The following is a 23,055-nucleotide window of genomic DNA, read 5'->3' as shown; positions in this document are numbered from 1 at the left end:
CACACCTCTCTCACCATTGGACAGATCCTCCAAACAAAAGTTGAATAAAGAAACTATAGAACTCAATATCACAATCAATAACCTAGACTTAACTGACATATATAGAATATATCAACCATCATCAAATGGATATACTTTTTTCTCAGCAGCACATCGATCCTTCTCAAAAATAGACCATATATTATGCCATAGGGCAACCCTCAGTAAATATACAGGGGTGGAGATAATACCATGCATTTTATCAGATCATAATGGAATGAAACTGGAAATCAATGATAAAAGAAGGAAGGAAAAATCCTACATCACATGGAAAATGAACAATATGTTACTGAATGATCAATGGGTTACAGAAGACATAAAGGAGGAAATCAAAAAATTCTTAGAGATAAATAAAAATACAGACAAACATATCGGAATCTATGGGACAAAATGAAAGCAGTTTTAAGAGGGAAATTCATCGCCTAGTGGTCATTCCTCAAAAAAAGAAAAAACCAACAAATAAATGAGCTCAGACTTCATCTCAAAGCCCTAGAAAAGGAAGAGCAAAACAACAGCAAATGTAGCAGAAGGCAAGAAATAATTAAAATCAGAGCGGAAATCAATGAAATTGAAACAAAAGAAACTATTGAAAAAATTAACAAAACTAAAAGTTGGTTCTTCAAAAAAATAAATAAGATCAACAGACCTTTAGCCATGCTAACGAAGAGAAGAAGAGAAAATTACTAGCATACGGGATGAAAAAGGCAATATCACAACAGACACTTCAGAAATATAGAAGATAATCAGAAATTATTTTGAATCCTTATACTCCAATAAAATAGAAGATAGTGAAGACATCGATAAATTTCTTAAGTCATATGATTTGCCCAGACTGAGTCAGGAGGATACACACAATTTGAACAGACCAATCTCAATGGATGAAATTGAAGAAGCCATCAAAAGACTACCAACCAAGAAAAGCCCAGGACCGGATGGGTATACAGCGGAGTTTTACAAAACCTTTAAAGAAGAATTAATACCAATACTTTTCAAGTTATTTCAGGAAATAGAAAAAGAGGGAGCTCTTCCAAATTCATTCTATGAGGCCAACATCACCCTGGTTCCAAAACCAGACAAAGACACCTCAAAGAAAGAAAACTACAGACCAATATCTCTAATGAACCTAGATGCAAAAATCCTCAATAAAATTCTGGCGAATCGAATACAAAAACACATCAAAAAAAATTGTGCACCATGATCAAGTAGGATTCATCCCTGGGATGCAAGGATGGTTCAATATACAGAAATCAATAAATGTTATTCACCACATCAATAGACTTAAAGATAAGAACCATATGATCATCTCGATAGATGCAGAGAAAGCACTCGACAAAGTACAGCATCCCTTTATGTTCAAAACATTAGAAAAACTAGGGATAACAGGAACTTACCTTGACATTGTAAAAGCTATCTATGCTAAGCCTCAGGCTAGCATCATTCTGAATGGACAAAAGTTGAAGGCATTCCCTCTAAAATCTGGAACAAGACAGGGATGCCCTCTCTCACCACTTCTATTTAATTTAGTCCTTGAAATACTAGCCAGAGCAATTAGACAGACAAAAAAAATTAAAGGCATAAAAATAGGAAAAGAAGAACTTAAATTATCACTATTTGCGAACAACATGATTTTATACCTAGAAGACCCAAAAGGGTCCACAAAGAAACTACTAGAACTAATAAATGAATTCAGCAAAGTGGCAGGATATAAAATCAACACACATAAATCAAATGCATTTCTGTATATCAGCGACAAAACTTCTGAAACGGAAATGAGGAAAAACACTCCATTCACAATATCCTCAAAAAAAATTAAATACTTGGGAATCAACCTAACAAAAGAGGTGAAAGATTTATACAATGAAAACTTCAGAACCCTAAAGAGAGAAGTAGAAGAAGATCTTAGAAGATGGAAAAATATACCCTGTTCATGGATAGGCAGAACTAACATCATCAAATGGCTATATTACCAAAAGTTCTCTATAGGTTTAATGCAATGCCAATCAAAATCCCAATGGCATTTCTTGTAGAAATAGATAAAGCAATCATGAAATTCATATGGAAAAATAAAAGACCCAGAATAGCAAAAGCAATTCTAAGGAGGAAGTGTGAATCAGGCGGTATAGCGATACCAGATTTCAAACTATATTACAGAGCAATAGTGACAAAAACAGCATGGTACTGGTACCAAAACAGGCAGGTGGACCAATGATATAGAATAGAGGACACAGAGACTAATCCACAAAGTTACAACTATCTTATATTTGATAAAGGGGCTAAATGCATACAATGGAGGAAGGATAGCATCTTTAACAAATGGTGTTGGGATAACTGGAAATCCATATGCAACAAAATGAAACTGAATCCCTTTCTCTCGCCATGCACAAAAGTTAACTCAAAATGGATCAAGGAGCTTGATATCAAATCAGAGACTCTGCATCTGATAGAAGAAAAAGTTGGCTCCGATCTACATATTGTGGGGTCGGGCTCCAAATTCCTTAATAGGACACCCATAGCACAAGAGTTAAAAACAAGAATCAACAAATGGGACTTACACAAGCTAAAAGTTTTTTCTCAGCAAGAGAAACAATAAGAGAGGTAAATAGGGAGCCTACATCCTGGGAACAAATTTTTACTCCTCACACTTCAGATAGAGCCCTAATATCCAGAGTATACAAAGAACTCAAAAAATTAGACAATAAGATAACAAATAACCCAATCAAAAAATGGGCCAAGGACCTGAACAAACACTTCTCAGAGGAGGATATACAATCAATCAAGAGGTACATGAAAAAATGCTCACCATCTCTAGCAGTCAGAGAAATGCAAATCAAAACCACCCTAAGATACCATCTCACTCCAGTAAGATTGGCAGCTACTATGAAGTCAAACAACAACAAGTGCTGGCGAGGATGTGGAGAAAAGGGTACACTTGTACATTGCTGGTGGGACTGCAAATTGGTGCGGCCAATTTGGAAAGCAGTTTGGAGATTCCTGGGAAAGCTGGGAATGGAACTACCATTTGACCCTGCTATTGCCCTTCTCAGACTATTCCCTGAAGACCTTAAAAGAGCATGCCACAGGGATACTGCCACATCGATGTTCATAGCAGCACAATTCACAATAGCTAGATTGTGGAACCAACCCAGATGCCCTTTAATAGATGAATGGATAAAAAAAATGTGGCATTTATACACCATGGAATATTACGCAGCACTAAAGAATGACAAAATCATGGAATTTGCAGGGAAATGGATGGCACTAGAGCAGATTATGCTTAGTGAAGCTAGCCAATCCCTAAAAAAAAATTACCAAATGTCTTCTTTGATATAATGAGAGCAACTATGAACAGAGCAGGGAGGAAGAGCAGGAAGAAAAGATTAACATTAAACAGAGACATGAGATGGGAGGGAAAGAGAGAGAAAAGGGAAATTGCATGGAAATGAAGGGAGACCCTCATTGCTATACAAAATTACATATAAGAGGTTGTGAGGGGAATGGGAATATAAACAAGGAGAGAAATGAATTACAGTAGATGGGGTAGAGAGAGAAGATGTGAGGGAAGGGGAGGGGGGATAGTAGGGGATAGGAAAGGTAGCAGAATACAACAGTTACTAATAGGGCATTATGCAAAATTGTGGATGTGTAACCGACGTGATTGTGCAATCTGCATTTGGGGTAAAATTGGGAGTTCATAACCCACTTCAATCTAATGTATGAAATATGATATGTCAAGAGCTTTGTAATGTTGTGAACAACCAATAAAAAAAAATACGTGGGATCCACTGGTCCCAATGAGATATGTATGTAACGACACATGGAAAGGTCATTTGTACATACTGTGTCGAAGAAAGCTGGAGGAGGAGAATGAAGGAGAATACTATAGGTGGCAGTACCTAAAATTGTGGTCCTGGGCTGGGGATGTGGCTCAAGCCGTAGCGCGCTCGCCTGGCATGCGTGCGGCCCGGGTTCGATCCTCAGCACCACATACAAACAAAGATGCTGTACCCACCCATAACTAAATAATAAATATTAAAATAAAAATAATAAAATTAAAAAAAAATAATAAAATTGTGGTCCTGTAAATTTTACAACCCACAGACCATTTCAGTCAGGCTAAAGGCCCTTTATATCCATCTTCCTCATCTGTCACTGGTTAAAAACAACAACAAATCTTCCAGAGTTAAGGTAACTAATATTTATTGTTACCTATGTGTCAAATTACTGTTACAGACTATTTATCCAAAATACTTCCGTAAATCTTTATAATAAAATCCTGTGAGGTGTTTAGTTCTAAATTACTAATATAAGATAAAAAATTAATTAGCCTAAGCTTACATAGCTAATAGGTGACAAATGCAAAGTTTGTATCTTGGACTACCTTATTCTAACTAAGGCTTATGCTTTTCCTTTCATGAGTGAATGACAGTTCTGCTTATTTTAAGTAATCAGTATTTTAACATATATTAAAATGTTCAACTTTTCTACTTTAACATCGAGATTCAGAATTGTGTGGGAAATGGGCCCAGATATATTAATCTCATTTTAAGAAGGGGAAAAATTATGGAAAAATGGACAGCTGGTTGATAGAAAGAACAGGTGTAAAATCATTTGGGGAGAGAGTGATAAAGGTCTTGTTGCAAAAAAAAGAGTGGGGAGGGAGATAGATAGGTATGTATGTATGCAAGGAAGCATCTAAGTAAATACACGTTAAAGCAAAAAGCTTCATTGCTGTTCTCTATGTTGTCAAGAAAAATAATGGAATCATGGAGAGCAGATGCCATCTAGGCTATGTCATGAAAGGGCCCAAGAACCTGAGCTGTTAACGCAGCCAATAGTGTGAAATGTTTTCTCTGCCTCTAAAATAAGAAGAGTGATGCTCAGAGGTGCTCCACACCTTGTGAATCTCATAAAGTATTTATGTTTTCTACATCATGGGGATGTTGGTTCAAGCCAGGGTGACAAAGTTAAACTGACTACAAGAACTGGACAGATAACATTACAAGTAGGCTAGGATTGAACAATAGGGAGTGGCAAGAACTGCAGCCAATGAAAATTTGTCCCATTCAAATGCAGGAGCTGCTATTTAGCTCTAGTTAATTATTTATTATTATTTTTTTTAATATTTATTTTTTAGTTCTCAGCGGACACAACATCTTTGTTTGTATGTGGTGCTGAGGATCGAACCCGGGCCGCATGCATGCCAGGCGAGTGCGCCACCGCTTGAGCCACATCCCCAGCCCTCTAGTTAATTATTGATATAAGAGAATATAGGACCAGTGTTGACAGAGTTCCTGGTTTTTCAGAATATTTTGGTAAAACAGCTTATCTACTTTTAAAAAAAATCCTAAATTAACTGGATTTGATGTTGAATTCTCTAACACTTAAACATTGGCAACCGAATTCACATTTTAAATACTCACAGACTAAACAAACCTCGACTGTTGGGCTGGGTGGGTCTATGAGCTGCCAGTTTGTGATCTCTGATACAAGTGAAAAGGATTGTGGGTAATGACCATTCATACCACAATGATTGATTCTTTGTTTTTAATTTTGTATTGGTGCATTATAATTATACATAATAGCAGGATTCATTATGTCATATTCATATATGCACACAATTTGATAAATCTCATTTCCCAGTACCTTCCCTTCACCATCCCTGATCCTATAGCAGCCCTTGTATATTCCCTATTTTATTGGCTCCTCATGATTGCCCTGGAAAGTAGGCATTATGATCTCTATTTTACAGATGAGGAATCTGAGGTTCCAAGAGATCCCTGTGCAAACATTGAGTGCTTTGATTCAAAAGTTCTTTTCATTATTGTTATCTCCTCCCATTTCCCTGATTGCTGTCTAAAATTCAGAGTGGTGAGTGCATACTTCTCTCTATTCAGTGTTTTCTCACAAAATGAATTCACCTTAGATCTTCCCGATCCTTTTGGCAATTTCCAAGGAAGTTTCCAAATTGGCAGGAGAAAACATGGTCATGGATCTCCAGCAGAAAGTTTTCATTAAATTCAAAGGCACAGGGAAACTGTTCCATTAATTGCCAAATACAGTCTAGGAACTGGGTGAAGATAGCGGACACTTCTTTAGAGTCCCCATCCAGGTGGCCACACCTGAGAAATGCAAATCATGGTAAAGAAAGATACTGGTTAGCATCAGGGATTAAACTGTCTGTAGAAGACTATAAAAAGTTCACTTTGTGTCTCTGCTGCATTGGCAAGAAAATACCTCAAGTCAAAGTGCCATCCAGAATCTCAAAACCAGTTAATCATAGTAAGCCCGTTAGCCACTGGTGTCCTTCATTATTCTCTAGACTTTAAGACCTTTTGGTCATTTGTCCGCTTTCTCTTATACTCTCTCTCCAACAGGACTTTCTGCAATGATGGGAATTTTCTACAGTGGTAATGTCAATACTAGAGTCACTGTGATGTCATTAGTTTAACTAATGAATTTTTAATTGTATTAAATTTAAATTAAAACAGCTATGTTTAGCTTTGTGAGCAAGGACCACACCAAGTTGTTCACTGCACAGTGCCTGGCACAAAATAGATAATGAAAATTATTAAATTTGCGAACGAAAAAAAAAAGAAAGGAGAAAAAAGATAAAAATCCATAAAAGTATTTATTGAGGTCTTTGTGTAGATTGAGGAAGAGAAGTCTCATCTTTTGCTTTAAGCTATTTTTATAAGGAGAATATTATAGAGAATGCTAAGCAATGGTTGCGTATATGGTAGGTTTTAAAAATCTTAAGATTTTTCCTGTACTATCATCCTTGCTATTAATTCTTCCAACAATACAAGCAGTAGAACAAAAAAGGAATAGGGCCCAAGCTGCTATTAAGAGCTTGCCTTCTATCTACATGCTGAAATGAGATTCCCATAATATATTCATAAGGAAGTAATGAAGAAATTCTGGCTTTCCTTTTGTCGCTCTTCCCAGATCTGTCCCAACTTCCCCCATCTTTTTCTCTTCACAATTAGTATTAAGTATGTTCTATGTATTAGGTTTTAAGTTATGCCATCAGAATAAAATACAGAACAAAGTGATTATGGTACCAGCCATCACTGGGCTTATATTTTAATGTAAAAACTACTATGCAGTTTTATAGTAAAAGTGCTATAAAAGAAAATTTCATAAGAGGAGATCTGCTAATACTTCACACAGCAAAAAAAAAGGCTCATGGAAGTTAGAAAATGAAGAGTGGTCTCAAAGGAAGGCCACAGGTGGTAGGTTCCCACCTCTCTTTTAACACATCAATTGTCTGGGTAAGCTGTATGACCAGAAATACTATTCCAATGGTCTGAAGTGAGGCCTTGAGATCAAGAGTTTTTAAAAGCACCCTGGCAATTCTTCTGTACAAATGTGTTTGACAACTGCTAGTGCACTTCAGCACAGTATAGATGATACAGGTTTTGCTAAGGATGTAAAATTGTGGCAAGGTAAATTTACCAAAGGATTTTAAGCCAGGTCCTCATAAATTCTTATTTGGTTATTGTGAGAAGAGTGAATTATATGAAAGAAAGAACAAGAGTGTAAATCCAGTTAGAGAAAAACTCGTCTCAAGACCAGAGTTATGCAAATTTAACATTATCTGGTCTGTATATAACTGAGTGATATAGAATAGAATGATGGCAGAGGGAAAATATGAAAAAAGATAATTAATAGCAGAGTCACTCCTTCCCCTGCCTTAATTGCAGTGTAAACTTAAGTGCTTACTTTCCTCTACAAGTTTCTATTTCCTTATTTATAAAACAGAATGATAATGTTAAATTCCCCATGTGCTTATTAGAATATTAGCCTAGTACAATGCTTTGCAATATAGAAAAAGTGCTGATAAATATTAGCTATTATTCCCCTTAAGTAGACCAGCTTGAAATAAAATTTGGATAATAATGATTAACTGAAGTATTCCTTCTTCTCTTAATAAGATTCTCTCTACATGAAATAAAGCAAGTAATAAGTAAAGTTCATATTTTGATAGATGTGCAAATGTGAAGCAAAGGAAAATAAATCAGGAGAAGGAGTTAGGAAGTTGCCCAAGTTCAGGGTGTATGGAATTCTGGTGCATCTGCTCCTCAGATGCTGGAGAAAGTTATAGTTATTATCCACATTTTTTCTGAGCTTATATGAGTACATAGTCCCTTGTTTGAAGACACAGCTTTTAGAAAGGAACAGTGAGTGAACACAGCAGTAGAAGAGAAAAAATATAGGATCAGTAGGGCATTGAGGTGATACCGGTTTTGAGAATCAGTAAAGACCAAGGTCCATTCCCAGTGTTGAAGATCTAACACCCGAGAAACACCAATGCAAGCACAGAAAGCAAGTTTATTTAAGAAAGAGAGCAGAGATAATAGACTGTTCTTGAGAGGAGCCTTGACCAACAACTGCTGACGAAGGGAATGGGGATTTCCTGCTCCTTTTATGGATGTTAGATTTCTTTTATTCTTATGCCCGCTCCTCCTCTTCTCTTGCCTACTTTACCAAAAAGTGGGCCAAAGGGTGGGGAAGCAGAATTCCTTACCCAGAAAGGGAGCAGCCCATGCCCATTTATTAACTACTCTTTGTTGTGAGGAACAGTTCCCCAGAGGCAGGTAACCTTGGCAACAGTTCAAAGGAGAGGTAAGGGCTCTGGAGCTATTAGCATTTTATTTCATTTCATTTCAATCTCTCCCCCATTTTCCCTATCTGACCTGATCATTCATTACCTACATTGACTTTCCTTTTACCCCTGGGTCTCAGAGGCACCAATGTAAAGAGAAAAGGCATAAGTATTATTAGCTATTGTTAGTGTGGATTTGAAAGATGTTGTAATGTTTAATGGGGAAATGCATATAATTTTACTCTGTAATGCTCATTTCTTTTTATAAATGTATATACCATGTTTTTGATAAGCCAAGAAAACAAATGCAGATTACTTATATCTGCTCAAGTCCAACTGGTATATAACATATGCATATATGTACATGTGTGTGTACACATACGTATGCAATTTCCTAACATGCCATCATCCTCAGATAGGATTCTAATGCATTTTGATTTTGTCCTAATGTCTAAGCATTTGGCATTATGACATAAAGGCTGTTGGGGAACACAAGATAAACTAGTTGCTCTCAATCATATCATATTCCATTTAAGGCCAGGAAAGAGCACACATATTACCAGGACCCCTTGAAAAGCTGTTTTCAGAAATGCTGTGATAATAAGCAAGAACTGAGATGGGGTTGTGGCTCAGTGGTAGAGCACTTGCCTAGCATGTGTGAGACTCTGGTTTTGATTCTCAGCACTGCATATAAATAAATGAATAAAGTAAAGAGGTCCATCAACAAAAACAAAAAATATTAAAATTTATAAAAAAATAAGCAAGCACTACATAACTATCAATGTAGAACATGAAGTAAAGATGGTAACATCTAATCTGGTTCCAAGGTTTGAGAAGTTCTTCAGTGCCTAGGGCTTGCACACATTCTAATAGTAAGTAAATGTGGTTATTTAAGAATGAAATAATTTTGTTTCTTTTCTGTATATTTTTCTCAAAAGGATAATAAGTTGGTAGACAACAAATCCTTATGATGTTGTTTGGTCCTAACTTCTTAATACAGTGTAACTGCTGTGTGTTCTTTTGTCTCAGAGGCTCTGGGGAAAATATTACTCAGACGCAAAAGGAAATATATAACAAGAGATTTTAGAAACTGGCTTTACCGGCTAATTAAGGCAAGAGGAATTTTGGTTTACTTTGTTTTCTTATATCATGGCTTACTTATTTCTATCTCTTTATGTCCAATCTACTCCATTTTATCTTCTTTATAACTGCTTCTGCTTTTCTTTGTTTAGCAAGTTAGTTGACATTTAATAAACCCGGGCCTCCACCTTTTGTAAGAACTTTGCCATTTGCTGAGGGCCATTGCCAAGTAGGAATGACGCATCGAAATTTCCTTGCCAGTGTACCCCATGTTAAATGGACTTGCCTTGGAATTTCGCTGTTGACATTGCATGTGTGTTTGAGAAAGGTGACCCTGCTCAAGGACGAGGGTGGATCCAGGATTAGGGTGTATCCTGCAGTTTGAGGAAGTATCCCGCTCCTTCGGTTTAGGGCGTTCCTGGTTTAAGACAAGTTTAAGGCGTTCCCAGTTTAAGACAATATGGGTTTTAGGGAAGTTCGAGGTTGAAGATTATTGCTGCTGGGAATAGGGTGTTCCTGCTGCCTGCGTTCCCCTTGAGTTCTCTGAGATTAAGAAAGTATTGGAAAAGAAAGCCTTGTGGAGTAGGTGAGTTGGGCGGCAGCAGAACTGGGATTGCCCCAGAGCGTGTGTGGAGGCCAGTGTGAGTTCTGGAATAAAGATTGCTGTTTGAATCTACAAAGCTGTGGTGGCTCGTGATTCTGTGTCAAGCCGAGACTGCGGCAACCATTTATCTCAGATGCTTTATAATTAAAATCTTTTTCAAAGTGGCCTCATTGAAATTTGGGATTTTTTGTGTGTGTGTGTTGAGATATAAGGATTAAGAAGGTCCACTCAGTGCAAAAATTAATTATGTAAAATATAAAGAACCTTATACTCTAATGTTCAACCACATTCAGTTTTATTTTGGAATTCTGCTATTTTGTTAGAGATCAAAAAAGAAAGATGCATAAGTCTAGAATATTTATATGAAAGAGTGTTAAGATACTAACAAATTACAACTGAATTTTCTGAACAGTACTTATTTGAAAAACTTACATATTTTATTGAACTATTTTCATGAATTCATTCAAGTACAATCTCACTCTTTATTACTCTATTTTATGATCTAGGTCACACCACCCACTATGAAGCACATTTCCTGAATTAATTTGCATTGCCAAGAAACTGAAGACAGCAGTTTATAGGAAGCAAAACATATTATATCAGATGCATTTTTATTTAAGCATATTGTTTTCTAATACTATTACTGTTATTTCATATTCTGTGTCACAGACAATCTGTATATTTTATTAAAGCAGTTCATACTGTAATTGCCTAACTTTTCCGTAAACCATGATTTCATATGCAAAAATTAAATTTCATATGAATTTATCTGTAATTATTAAGCCATAAATAACATTGCCACTACTTCTTGGAAATGGGCCTGAATTAAAAAGATCCCTTAATGCATTTATTCTCCATACATTAGCCTGTTTTAAATCAATATGCTTAAAATGTTTACACAATAATGAAACATCTTCATTTGTGTTCAAGCAGTGAAGATTCCTTAGATTTCTTAGTTTATCTTCAGAAGAGTACTTAATCCTGATATTTAAAATACTAATATAAACTTCACATACTAATTTAATATTTTTATAAAATATTCTTGAAGCTAAATTTAAAATATATTTATGATACACCATTTAAAGAGAAATATGTGAAAACATTCTATCCATGTATTTAACAGAAAATCAACTCCATTTAATGGTCCTTGTTTGGGTAATTCTGTGTGTGTTGCTAAAATATGGGTTCCTAATCTTTAAAAAGGCAATCAGTTTTTAAACCTGTTCTCATTAATTTTGACTTGAGAGATTTTTAAAGTTGTTTACTCTAAAATGAAGTAAAAATATCAAAACCTAATGTTTCTAAAACAGCATGACTAATATTTTTAGCAAGATCACATCTTTGAGGTACAACCATTTCTCATCCCTATGCATCTTAAGAAAACCTTTCAGTCACCATATTAGACAATGAAACACCAGGACTCTTTTACTGGACATAATATTGTACTTCCTTTACTCATTCATTTACCCACAGGCATGATGACTTTTTGTACTTCCCTTCTTTCTCTTCAAACTTCCAATAATCTATCCTCAATCCATAACCTTTCAAACTGTAACACAGTCTTCCACTTAATTGATAAAATTGAAATTATCATGAAAGGCAGGGACACTCTTTCTTCAATACAAGGTGGAATAGCAGATATCATTGGTTTATACCTAAAGTCAGAGGGAAATAAATCCATCCTTCAACTGAACTATGCTATTGTTCCTTGGATTTTCTCAAATGTCCTTTGAGGATATTTCCCTGCTATTTCTGTTTACTGAAAGTTTGATCATTGAGGTGTTGCATGCTGTTTCTTGTTTTTAAATGCTCTGTGTGCATTTAATTTTTCTGTGAAAAATAATATGGTTCCTCCTCTATCCTGTTAATATAATGAATGATATTAGTTGAATTTGGAATGTTAACCCAATCTTTCCATTTGAGGTAAATCCCTCTTGGTGTGAACATAGGCCTGTTTTATATATATATATATATATATATATATATATATATATATATATATATATACACACATACACACACACACACACACACACACACACACACACATATATGTTAATATGCTAGATTTACAGGTGTGTGTGTTTGTGTGTGGCTATTATCCTCATAGTATGTTAGGCAACTGTTTTAGTCAGCTTTCTGCTGCTGGAAACAAAAGACCTAAGAAGAATAATACAGGAGGGAGGATCCAAGATGCATGCCAGAGGGAGGCAGCATCCTGTGTCACTCCATGACCTGGAACTCAAGTAGTGAGAATACTGCTTCTCTATGAGTGACATTACTGTTCCCATGCAGGAATCATGGCCACCATGCCTGGGCAGGGCTCCAGGCCTAAGCGACAGAATAGGTCTTCCAACTACTCACACATATAGGACTACCAGGTATCTGAGTGGGACCATCAGCATCAGCACCCAGGCAAAACTTGTGGCCACCCACCAGAGCAGAAATCCTGGATGCAGCTCCCATGCAGAATACCCAGCAACTACACACATGCAAGGTCTCCTGCTGCCACTCTTGTGTGCACCCTCATCTACCAACGTGGGGCTCCCGAGGGCACCTCCACCTTGGGACTCTGCAGCAACAGAGATAATCCCTAAGTGTAGTAGCCTGCCTGCACCCTAAAACTTCACACACGCTCTGGATAGAGCCTATAACCACACTGCACACCACAGAGCTCATCTCTGAACTCATCATCCAATGCCATCGCCCCCCACCCGACTGGACACCCAATTGCTTAAAGCAACTGCCTCCATCTTGGGTCACCTTCATCACCATCTTTAGTGAGGGAAACTCCCAGTTTGGAACTCTGGCCATCCAGGTACCCAGATTTTAACTCCTCCCTCTCCCCAGCAGCTGCTTACCAGCACGGTGACTGCCCAACACAAAACAGCTTTCAGAGGGGCAGGTGCGCAGCATGCCAAAAGTGCCACACATAAGAGCCAGGGAGAGAAAGTTCTCTTATTAGGAAGCAGTAGGAGAGAGAATGAGCATAATATAGTTTTTAACACAGAGACCAGGAACTGGGAGGTCTTCAGGAGATAAGACCAGATGCTCAGATCACATGAGTGGGCCCCAAAAGAAATCCTTGAGATGAAGTTTCCCTTGGAAACTGGCAGGTGCCACTCCCCACTTCCAGGTACCCCCCACCCAGGACCAACCCTCCCACCCTAGATAACTAAGAATGGAGATACCAGCTTACAACGGACAACCCCACTTATTGGATGAGAAGGGAAGCAGGAAAGAGAATGATCTCCAACCAAAAAAATCCTTGTTTCTTCCTTTGAGATTTTTTTCTCCTTCCCCCTCTCTATTCTCTTGCCCTCACATCCCAACATATATGAATCCAAGTACTTTGCATGATTAGGATATTGAGGACTGGAACTCCTGAATAGTATATCACACTTATGTTGTATATCCCTTTTTATTCTTTTCTCCAATTTTTATTATCTGAACACTATTATTTTTCTTAATAAATATGTGTGTTTGTTTTATTTACTCTACTGTCTTCCCACTTACTTGTCTACCCAAATTACTTCCTTTCCTTTCTCCTTCTACTAATCTTTCTCTTTAGATTTTCCTTTCACACTTCCTAAGATAAAACAACTCTATATACTCATCTCCTACCTCCTCAGCATTTCTTCCTACACCTCACCGCCAGTTCTTTGTTCACCATCACAAACTGTAAAACCCCTTTTACAAACCTACTTAATATACTGCAGATAATGATTTAATTCACCATTTCTGTACAGTGTGACAAAATTGTAAATGTCTTAATAGCATTTATTAGTTTTTAGTCTGTATATGGTTTATATTGGTATCTGTTAACATCGTGCTTCCCCTCAAAGGAGAGGTATTGGAACACTACAGGGGCACTATAAGACTATAGTGTAAAAATAGAAGTGCCTCAGATTATAAGGGAAGACACACAAGCAACATAAAAATACAAGGGAGGTAAATGCTCCAAACAAATCAAGTTACCACATTATTAGAATCCATGGCTAGCACAGCAGATGAAATTACAGAGAAGGAGTTCAGGATGTACATATGTAAAATGTTGTGTGAATTAAGGGATGATACAAGAGAGCAAGTACAGGCAATAAAACATCATTTTGACAAAGAGCTACATAAAAAAATACAAGGAGCAAAAGATTACTTCAATAGGGAGGTAGAGGTTCTAAAGAAAAACAAAACAAGAATCCTTGAAATGAAATAAATAATAAACCAAATGAAAAGTTCAGTTGAAAGCATCATCAACAGATTAGACCACTTGAAAGACAGGACCTCAGACAGTGAAGACAAATATATATATAATCTTGAAAAGAACGTAAACCACACAGTGAAAATGGTAAGAAACCTTGAGCAGAACATTCAAGAAATATGGGATAGCATAAAAAAGATTAAATTTAAGAATTATTTGGATAGAGGAAATCATAGAGTTCCAAACCAAAGATATTAACAATCTAGTCAATAAAATATTATCAGAAAATTTTCCAAAATGAAGAACAAACTGGAAGACAGAATGCAGAAAAAGCATTAGACAGATCCACACCAACCCATATTATAATAAAAGATGCCTAATATAGAGAATAAGGAAACAATCTTAAAAGCCATGAAAGAAAGGAATCAGATACTTATAGGGGGAAACCAATTAGGTTATTGGCAGGTTTTTCAACCCATACCCTGAAAGCTATAACATCTGGAACAACATATATCAAGCTCTGAAAGAAAACAGATGCCAACCAAGAATCCTGTATCCAGTAAAATTAAGCTTTAGATTTGATGAGGAAATAAAAACCTTCTATGATAAACAAAGTTAAAAGAATTTACAGCTAGAAAACCTGCACTATAGGACATCCTTAGAAATATATTCCATGAAGAAGAAATGAAGAACAACAATGAAAATCAGCAAAGGGAAGTATTACACTAAATAAAAAACTAATCAAAGGAGAAACCAAGTCAAGTTAAATACCAAATTAAACAAAAATGTCTGTGAATACAAATCATGTCTCAATAATAACCCTGAATGTTAATGGCCTAAACTCACCAATCAAAAGACATAGATTAGCAGATTGAATAAAAAAAAAAAGTACCCAACAATATGCTGCCTCCAGGAGACTCATCTCAGAAAAAGACATCCAAGGAGAGAAGGTGAAAGATTGAAAAAAAATCACACCAAATACATGGACTTGGAAGCAAGCAGTGGTTTACATTCTCACATCATATAGAGTAGACTTCAAACTAAAGTTAATCAAAAGGGATAAAGAAGGACATTTTATACTGCTCAAGGGAACCATACACCAACAAGACATAACAATTATACATACATATGCCCCAAACAATGGAGCACCTGTGTTCATCAAACACATTCTTTTCAAGTTCAAGAGTCAAATTGACCACAACACAATAATTTTGGGTGACTTTAACATTCCTCTTTCACCACTAGGTAGGACCTTCCAAACAAAAGCTGAACAAAGAAATTGAAGAAATCAATAATACAATCAATAACATAGACTTAACTGACATATATAGAATATTTCATCTTTCAACAAGTGGATACACTTTCTTCTCAGCAGCATATGGATCACTCTCTAAAATAGACCATATATTATGCCACAAAGCAACTCTTAGCAAATACAAAAAAAGTAGAGATAGCAACCTGAATTTTATCAGATCATAATGGAATGAACTTAGAAATCAATGACAAAATAAATAATAAAAGATACTCCAAAACCTGAAGAATAAATAATACGCTACTGAATGAACAATGGGTTGCAAAAGACATCAAGAAGAATATTAACAAATTCTTGGAGGTAAATGGAAACACTGATACCACATATCGAAATCTCTGGGACACAATGAATGCAGTTCTAAGAGGAAAGTTCATTGCATGGAGTTCATTTTTTAAAAGAAGCAAAAGTTAAAAAATAAATGACCTAACACTACATCACAAAGCCCGAGAAAAAGAAGAACAAATCAGCACTAAAAGCAGTAGAAAACAGAAAACAATTAAAATTAGAGCTAAAATTAATGAAATTGAAACAACAACAACAACAACAACAACAAAAAAAAACAATTGAAAAAATTGACCAAACAACAAGTTGGTTCTTTGAAAAAATAAATAAAATTGACAAACCTTTAGCCATGCTAATAAAGAGAAGGAAAGAGGAAACTCAAAATACTAATATTCATGATTGAAAAGAAGTATCGCTACAGAAATACAGAAAATAATTAGAAATTATTTTGATAACTTATACACCAATAAAATAGATAATATTGAAGGCATCCACAAATTTCTAGAGTCATATGCTTTGCCAAAATTGAATCAGGATAATATACACAATTTAAACAGATGAATTTCAGGTGATGAAATAAAAGATGCCATCAGAAGCCTACCAACCATGAAAAGTCCAGGACAAGATGGATACATTGCTGAGTTCTACAGGACCTATAAAGAAGAACTAATACCTATACTCTTCAAGCTATATCATGAACTAGAAAAAGAGGGACCACTTCCAAATTTATTCTGTGAGACCAATATCACCCTGATTCCAAAACCAGGTAAAGAAACACCAAAGAAAGTAAACTTCAGATGAATATCTCTAAAGAACATAGATGCAAAAATTATCAGTAAAATTCTAGCAAATTGAATACAAGAACATATCAAAAAGATAATGCACCATGATCAAGTGGGGTTCATCCAAGGGATGCAAGGTTGGTTCAACATACTAAATCAATAAATGTAATTCATCACATCAATAGACTTAAAGATAAGAATCCTGTGAACCTCTCAATAGATGCAGAAAAAGCATTTAACAAAATACAGCACTCATACATGTTCAAAACACTAGAAAACTATGAATAGCAGAAACATATCTCAACAATACAAAAGCTATCTATGCTAAGCCCCAGGCCAACATCATTCTAAATGGGGAAAAGTTGAAAGCATTCCCTCTAAAGACTGGAACAAGAGAGGGATGCCTTCTTTTACCACTTCTATTTGACATAGTTCTTGAAACACTGGCCAGAGCAATTAGAAAAATGAAAGAAATTAAAAGGATACATGTAGGACAAGAACTCAACTTAGCACTATTTGCTGACAATATGATTATATGCATAGAAGACCAAAAAATTTCCACCAGAAAACTTCTAGAACTAGTAAATGATTTCATCAAAGTGGCAGGATACAAAATCAGCATCCATAAATCAAAGACATTTCTCTAGGATACAAATCCTCAGAAAGGGAAACAAAACAAGAAAAACTACCCCATTTACAATAGCCTAAAAAAAAAAAAAAAAAAAAAAAAAAAAAAACCTAAGATACTTGGGAATCAACCCAAGGAAAGAGGTGAAAGAACTCTACAACAAAAAACTGCATAACACCAAAGAAAGAAATGAAAGGTCTTAGAATATGGAAAGATTTTCTTTTCTTTCTTTCTTTCTTTCTTTCTTTCTTTCTTTCTTTCTTTCTTTCTTTCTTTCTCTCTCTCTCTCTCTCTCTCTCTCTCTCTCTCTCTCTTTCTTTCTTTCTTTTTCTTTCTTTTTGATAGGCAGAATTAGTATTGTCAAAACCACTATACTATCCAAGTAATATACTTATTTAATGCAATTCCAATAAAAATCTCAATGGCATTCCTCATAGAAATAGATAAAGCCGTCATGAAATTCATCTGGAAAAGTAAGAAAACCAGAATAGCTAAAGTAGTTCTTAGCAGGAAGAGTAAAGCAGGTGGCATCACTGTAACAGACCATAAACTATGCTACAGAGCAGTAGTATCAAAAACAGCATGGTATTGGCACCAAAATAGACTTGCAGACCAGTGGTTCAGAATAGAAGACCCATAGAGACTAACCCATATAATTAAAGTTATATTAGACAAAGATGCCAAAAACATATATTGTAGAAAATATAGCCTCTTCAACAAATGGTGCTGGAAAAACTGGAAATTCATATGCAACAAAATGAAATTAAAACCCTATCTCTCACTATGCACAAAACTCAATCAAAGTGGATCAAGGACCTAGAAATTAAACCAGAGGCCCTGCGTCTAATAGAAAATAAAGTAGGCCCCAATCTCCATTATATTGGATTAGGCCCCTACTTCCCTAATAAGACTCCTATAGCACAAGAATTAAAATCAAGAATTAATAAACAGGATGGATTCAAACTAAAAACCTTCTTCTGAGCAAAAGAAACAATCAGGCGAATATTGAGCATACAGCATGGGAGCAAACTTTTACTGCTTGCACATCAGATAGAGCCCTAATCTCCAGGGTATACAAAGAACTCAAAAAAGCTAAACACCAAAAAAAAAAAAAATCAATAAATGGGCCAAGGACATGAACAGGTACTTCTCAGAAGGTGATATACAGTCAACTAATATATGAAAAAAATACTCAACATCTTTAGCAATTAGAGTAATGCAATGCAAAACTATTCTAAGATTTCATCTCAATCCTGTCAGAATGGCAACTATTAAGAATACAAACAACAGTAAGTGTTGGCGAGGATGTGGGGGGAAACGGCACACTCATACACTGCTGGTGGGACTGCAAAATGATGCCGCCAATATGGAAAGCAGTATGGAGATTCCTTGGCAAGCTGGGAATGGAACCACTATTTGACTGAGCTATCCCTCTCCTCAGTCTATACCCAAAGGACCTAAAAACAGCATACTACAGGGACATAGCCACATCAATGTTTATTGCAGCACAATTCACAATAGCTAAACTGTGGAACCAAGCTAAATGCCCTTCAGTAGATGAATGGATAAAGAAAATGTGGTATATATACACAATGGAAAATTACTTAGCAATAAGAAAGAATAAAATCATTGCATTTGAAGGTAAATGGATGGAATTAGAGTATATAATGCTAAGTGAAGTTAGCCAATCCCCAAAACCAAATGATGACTGTTTTCTCGAATATAAGGAGCTGATTCATAGTTGGGCTGGACGGGGGAACACGGGAGGATTAGACAAAGTCTAGATAGGGCAAAGGGATGGGAAGGCAGGGGAATTGGCATGGGGGTAAAAAAGATGGTGGAATGAGATGGACATTATTACCCTAAGTACATGTATGAAGACAGGAATTATGTGAATATACTTTGTGTACAACCAGAGATATGGTAAATTGTGTTCTATATGTGTAATATGAATTGTATTGCATTGTGCTGTCAGACATAACAAATTAGAATTTAAGAATATGAATAATTAGAGGAGGGAAAGTTTACTTGGGAGCTCAGGGTTTCAGAGGTCTCACTCATTAGTTAGTTGCCTCCATGGCTGTGGATTCCAAGTGAGACAGAACTTTATGATGGAAGAGGTGGCAGAGGAAAGAGGCTCAAGCTGTCACACTGGAAGCAGAGACAGAGATAGCATTCTCCTCATCTTGACAAAATATAAACCTAAAGACATGATCCCAATACCCCACTTTCTCAGCCTCACTCTATTTGACTTCATTACCGCTCAGTTAATCCCTGTCAGAGGATTAATTTCTTGATTGGTTTAATTAATTGACTGATCCCATAATACAATAATTTCATCTCTAAACATTTCTGCATTGTCTCACAAATGAGCTTTACAGTGACACACATATTTAAACTATAACAACAAAAATCTCTCTTCTTTTGTATTCTGAAATATTTTGTGTAAATTATGTCTCATGAATATAGTATTTAAGTGAGTTTTGCTTTGTGAATCAATTTCAGTGTATTTTTTGGGGGGAGGGGTTATAGTTTAATAGATGATAATCTCACTTTTTCATCTTTCAGATTTGGTGGAAATCACCAGTAAAAAAAATTTGGATATGGAACTGTTTTTCCAGTTTGGTTAATAACATAAACATTTTTATAAGGTCTAGAGTTTTCTCTATTTATTTTCAATAAATTACCTTTATAGTTGAATTTTTTGTTTTTGTTACTAATCCTTCTTTTTATTTTTGTTTTCATTGTGTTGTGATAAAAAATTACATTAGTTCTAATTTATGTAATGTTTTCTCTATGTTCAATTATTTTTATGAATCTTATGTTTACATGAATCAAAATTATATTGCCTAATATTAATTTTTAAATGCTAGTAAATGTCTATAAGATGGTGTTTTTATGGTATTGTTCAGATCTTTCTTTGTATTTCTTCATACATTTTAGCCTGTCATGTAATTTTTGGTTTATAAAGTTGCTTTATCTATTGCTATTTTTATAATTAGTCATACCTGTCTTACATTTCCTGCAAATATGGTCTTTAGAATGTAAAGCTGTTTTTTACTGCTATCTTTAATAGTTTTGACTTTGTTAAGATTTGGATAGGAGATGTCCCACAAAAGCTCATGTGTGAGACAATGCAAGAATATTCGGAAGATAAATGATTGTGTAATGGGAGGAATCAATGAATTAACCCAATCAATGAATTAATCCTCTGAGAGGGAGTAACTCAGTGGTAAATAGAGGCAGGTGGGGTGTGGCTGTAGGAAGTGGTTAATTTGGGGCATGGCTATGGGGTATATATTTTGTACCTGGAGCTGGAATCTCCCTCTGCTTCATGATCACTGCGATGTGAGCTGCTTCCCTCTGCCACACTCCTCCACCATGATGTTCTGCCTTACCTTGAGCCCAGATGAATGGAGCCAGCCTTCTCTGAAATTGTGAGCCCTCTCGTAAATTCTTCCTACCCTGCAATTGTGCTGGTCAGCAAAAAAGCTGACTAAAACAGGCTTCAATTCTGTCTTCTCTCCTATCAGAACAGCAAAGTCTTCCATCTTTTTTTTTCCTTATCAGTATATATTTTGCATCCTTTGAGTTGGGTCCTCCAGAATCATGTTCCTTTAGGTATGTCTCATGAATATAGTATTGAAATGAGTTTTGCTTTGTGAATAAATTTCAGTGTATTTTTTGGGGGGGGGGAGTTATGATTAATAGGTGATAATCTCACATTTATTAATATAGTTGTATACTTTGTTTGAATTCTCTTTTGACATTTTTGTTATGCTCTTTTTTTGTGCGTTTACATCATATTTAATTATGTTCCTGCACATAGTTGGCTTGCTTTCATATAATGGGCAGTCTTATTGTTCTATTGTTTAATACATTTTCATTTTTATTCGGGTAGCTATGCTTCTACTAATAACATTTATAATGTTTTTATTATTTCCCAGCTTAAACTTTTAACATTGGGTTTTGAAACTATAAAAATTTCCTTACATTCCCCATTACTATTATTAAATTCATTTTTCTTCCATCTCTGTTCTCTTTCCAAATATAAACTTATGCTATTTATATCTTGTTAATATTAGTATCATTATATATGCATAAACTCTGTGCCAGTATTTTAGTCTTTGACTCATACTTAAACACATGAATAATTATGTAAATATATTTATACATAAATATGTATTTAATATTTAAAATACATTTGTATCAGCAATAAAATCAAATGCATGTAAAATATATGATATTATGATATCTATGTAACTTTATTTGATCAATAATTAAATGTACATATATTCTGTTCAAATTTCCATTGTCATCTCTTATTTGAGTGGAGCCCATTTTCTAGTAGATGTTTCAGGAAGATTCTAGGTACAGTGCCTCCTTGCACAATTAAAGACTGCCTATACATTTAATCCTTTAAAGACTCCATGGCTAGATGTCAAACTTTTGATTTTCACTTTCCTTTTTGAGAATCTTATTGAATTATGCTGCCTGGTCTATCAAGAATCAAGAATTCTGAAACCAATTAGATTTTGTTTTCAATGCAAGTCAGCTTCATCTTTTTGACTGATGTCCTAAAACATTTTCTCTTTGATCTTTATATTTCTACAGTTTTGATAGAACATATTTCAGAGTAGATGGTTTCAGGTCAGTGTTCACACATGCGCTAGCCCTTTCAGTACACAGATTTCTGATGTACTTTTATTTCCACTATGTGTTCTCAGATTGAAGCTTATATACTGTTCTGTTTCACTGATTTGTTTTGTATTTCACATATTACAAAGATGTAAATAAATGTGTGTGCTTCTGTATATTGTGTATGAATTTGTGTGTGTATGTGTATCTGTGTGTGTGTGTATGTGTGTGTGTGTGTGTATAAAGAAAAGCAGAAAGAGAGAGAGAGGAACCAAGAGGAATAAAAAAATTCAGAAAAAAAAGTAAAATCAATCCAAGAGAAAAGGCTGGTTAAAAGACACTTTATCAGGGGTTCTCTATTATCTCTGAAAATCACTGAATAGAAAGAATGTTCAATGCATGTTGTTCATTTTGGAGTGTTGCTCTTGCTGAGTAATTGCTCTTGCAGGAAATAATTAATTGTTATTTTTATTTCTTTAAAATTGACTTATAACATTGCATATTTTTATTTTGTGCAAGACGGTATTATTAAGTAAACATATATGTGAAATATTTAAACCTAAGTAGTTACTGGATTTATTACCTCACATAGTCATCAATTGTGGTGTTCTCCTTATATTTTTTCTTGAATAAGATATGTCAACATTAACTATACTCATCTTGTTGCACAGTAGACATTTTGAAAAAAACTTCCACTTACCTAGCTGCAATATGTGTCCTTTGACCAACATCTCCACATTCCTCTCTCCCCTCCAACCTCCTGTTTCTGGTAACTGATAAAGTAAAATAAGTCAGGCACAGAAAGAAAAATGCCATATGATCTTATTCATTTTATGTAATCTAAAGATGTTGAGCTCATGGAGGTAGAGAAAGGGATTTTTATCGAC

The sequence above is a fragment of the Spermophilus citellus genome (genome assembly GCF_964194105.1).
Source record: "Spermophilus citellus genome assembly, chromosome: 11".
Lineage (NCBI taxonomy): Eukaryota > Metazoa > Chordata > Mammalia > Rodentia > Sciuridae > Spermophilus > Spermophilus citellus.
The sequence above is the reverse complement of the archived record's forward strand: the minus strand, read 5'-3'. Positions refer to the sequence as shown.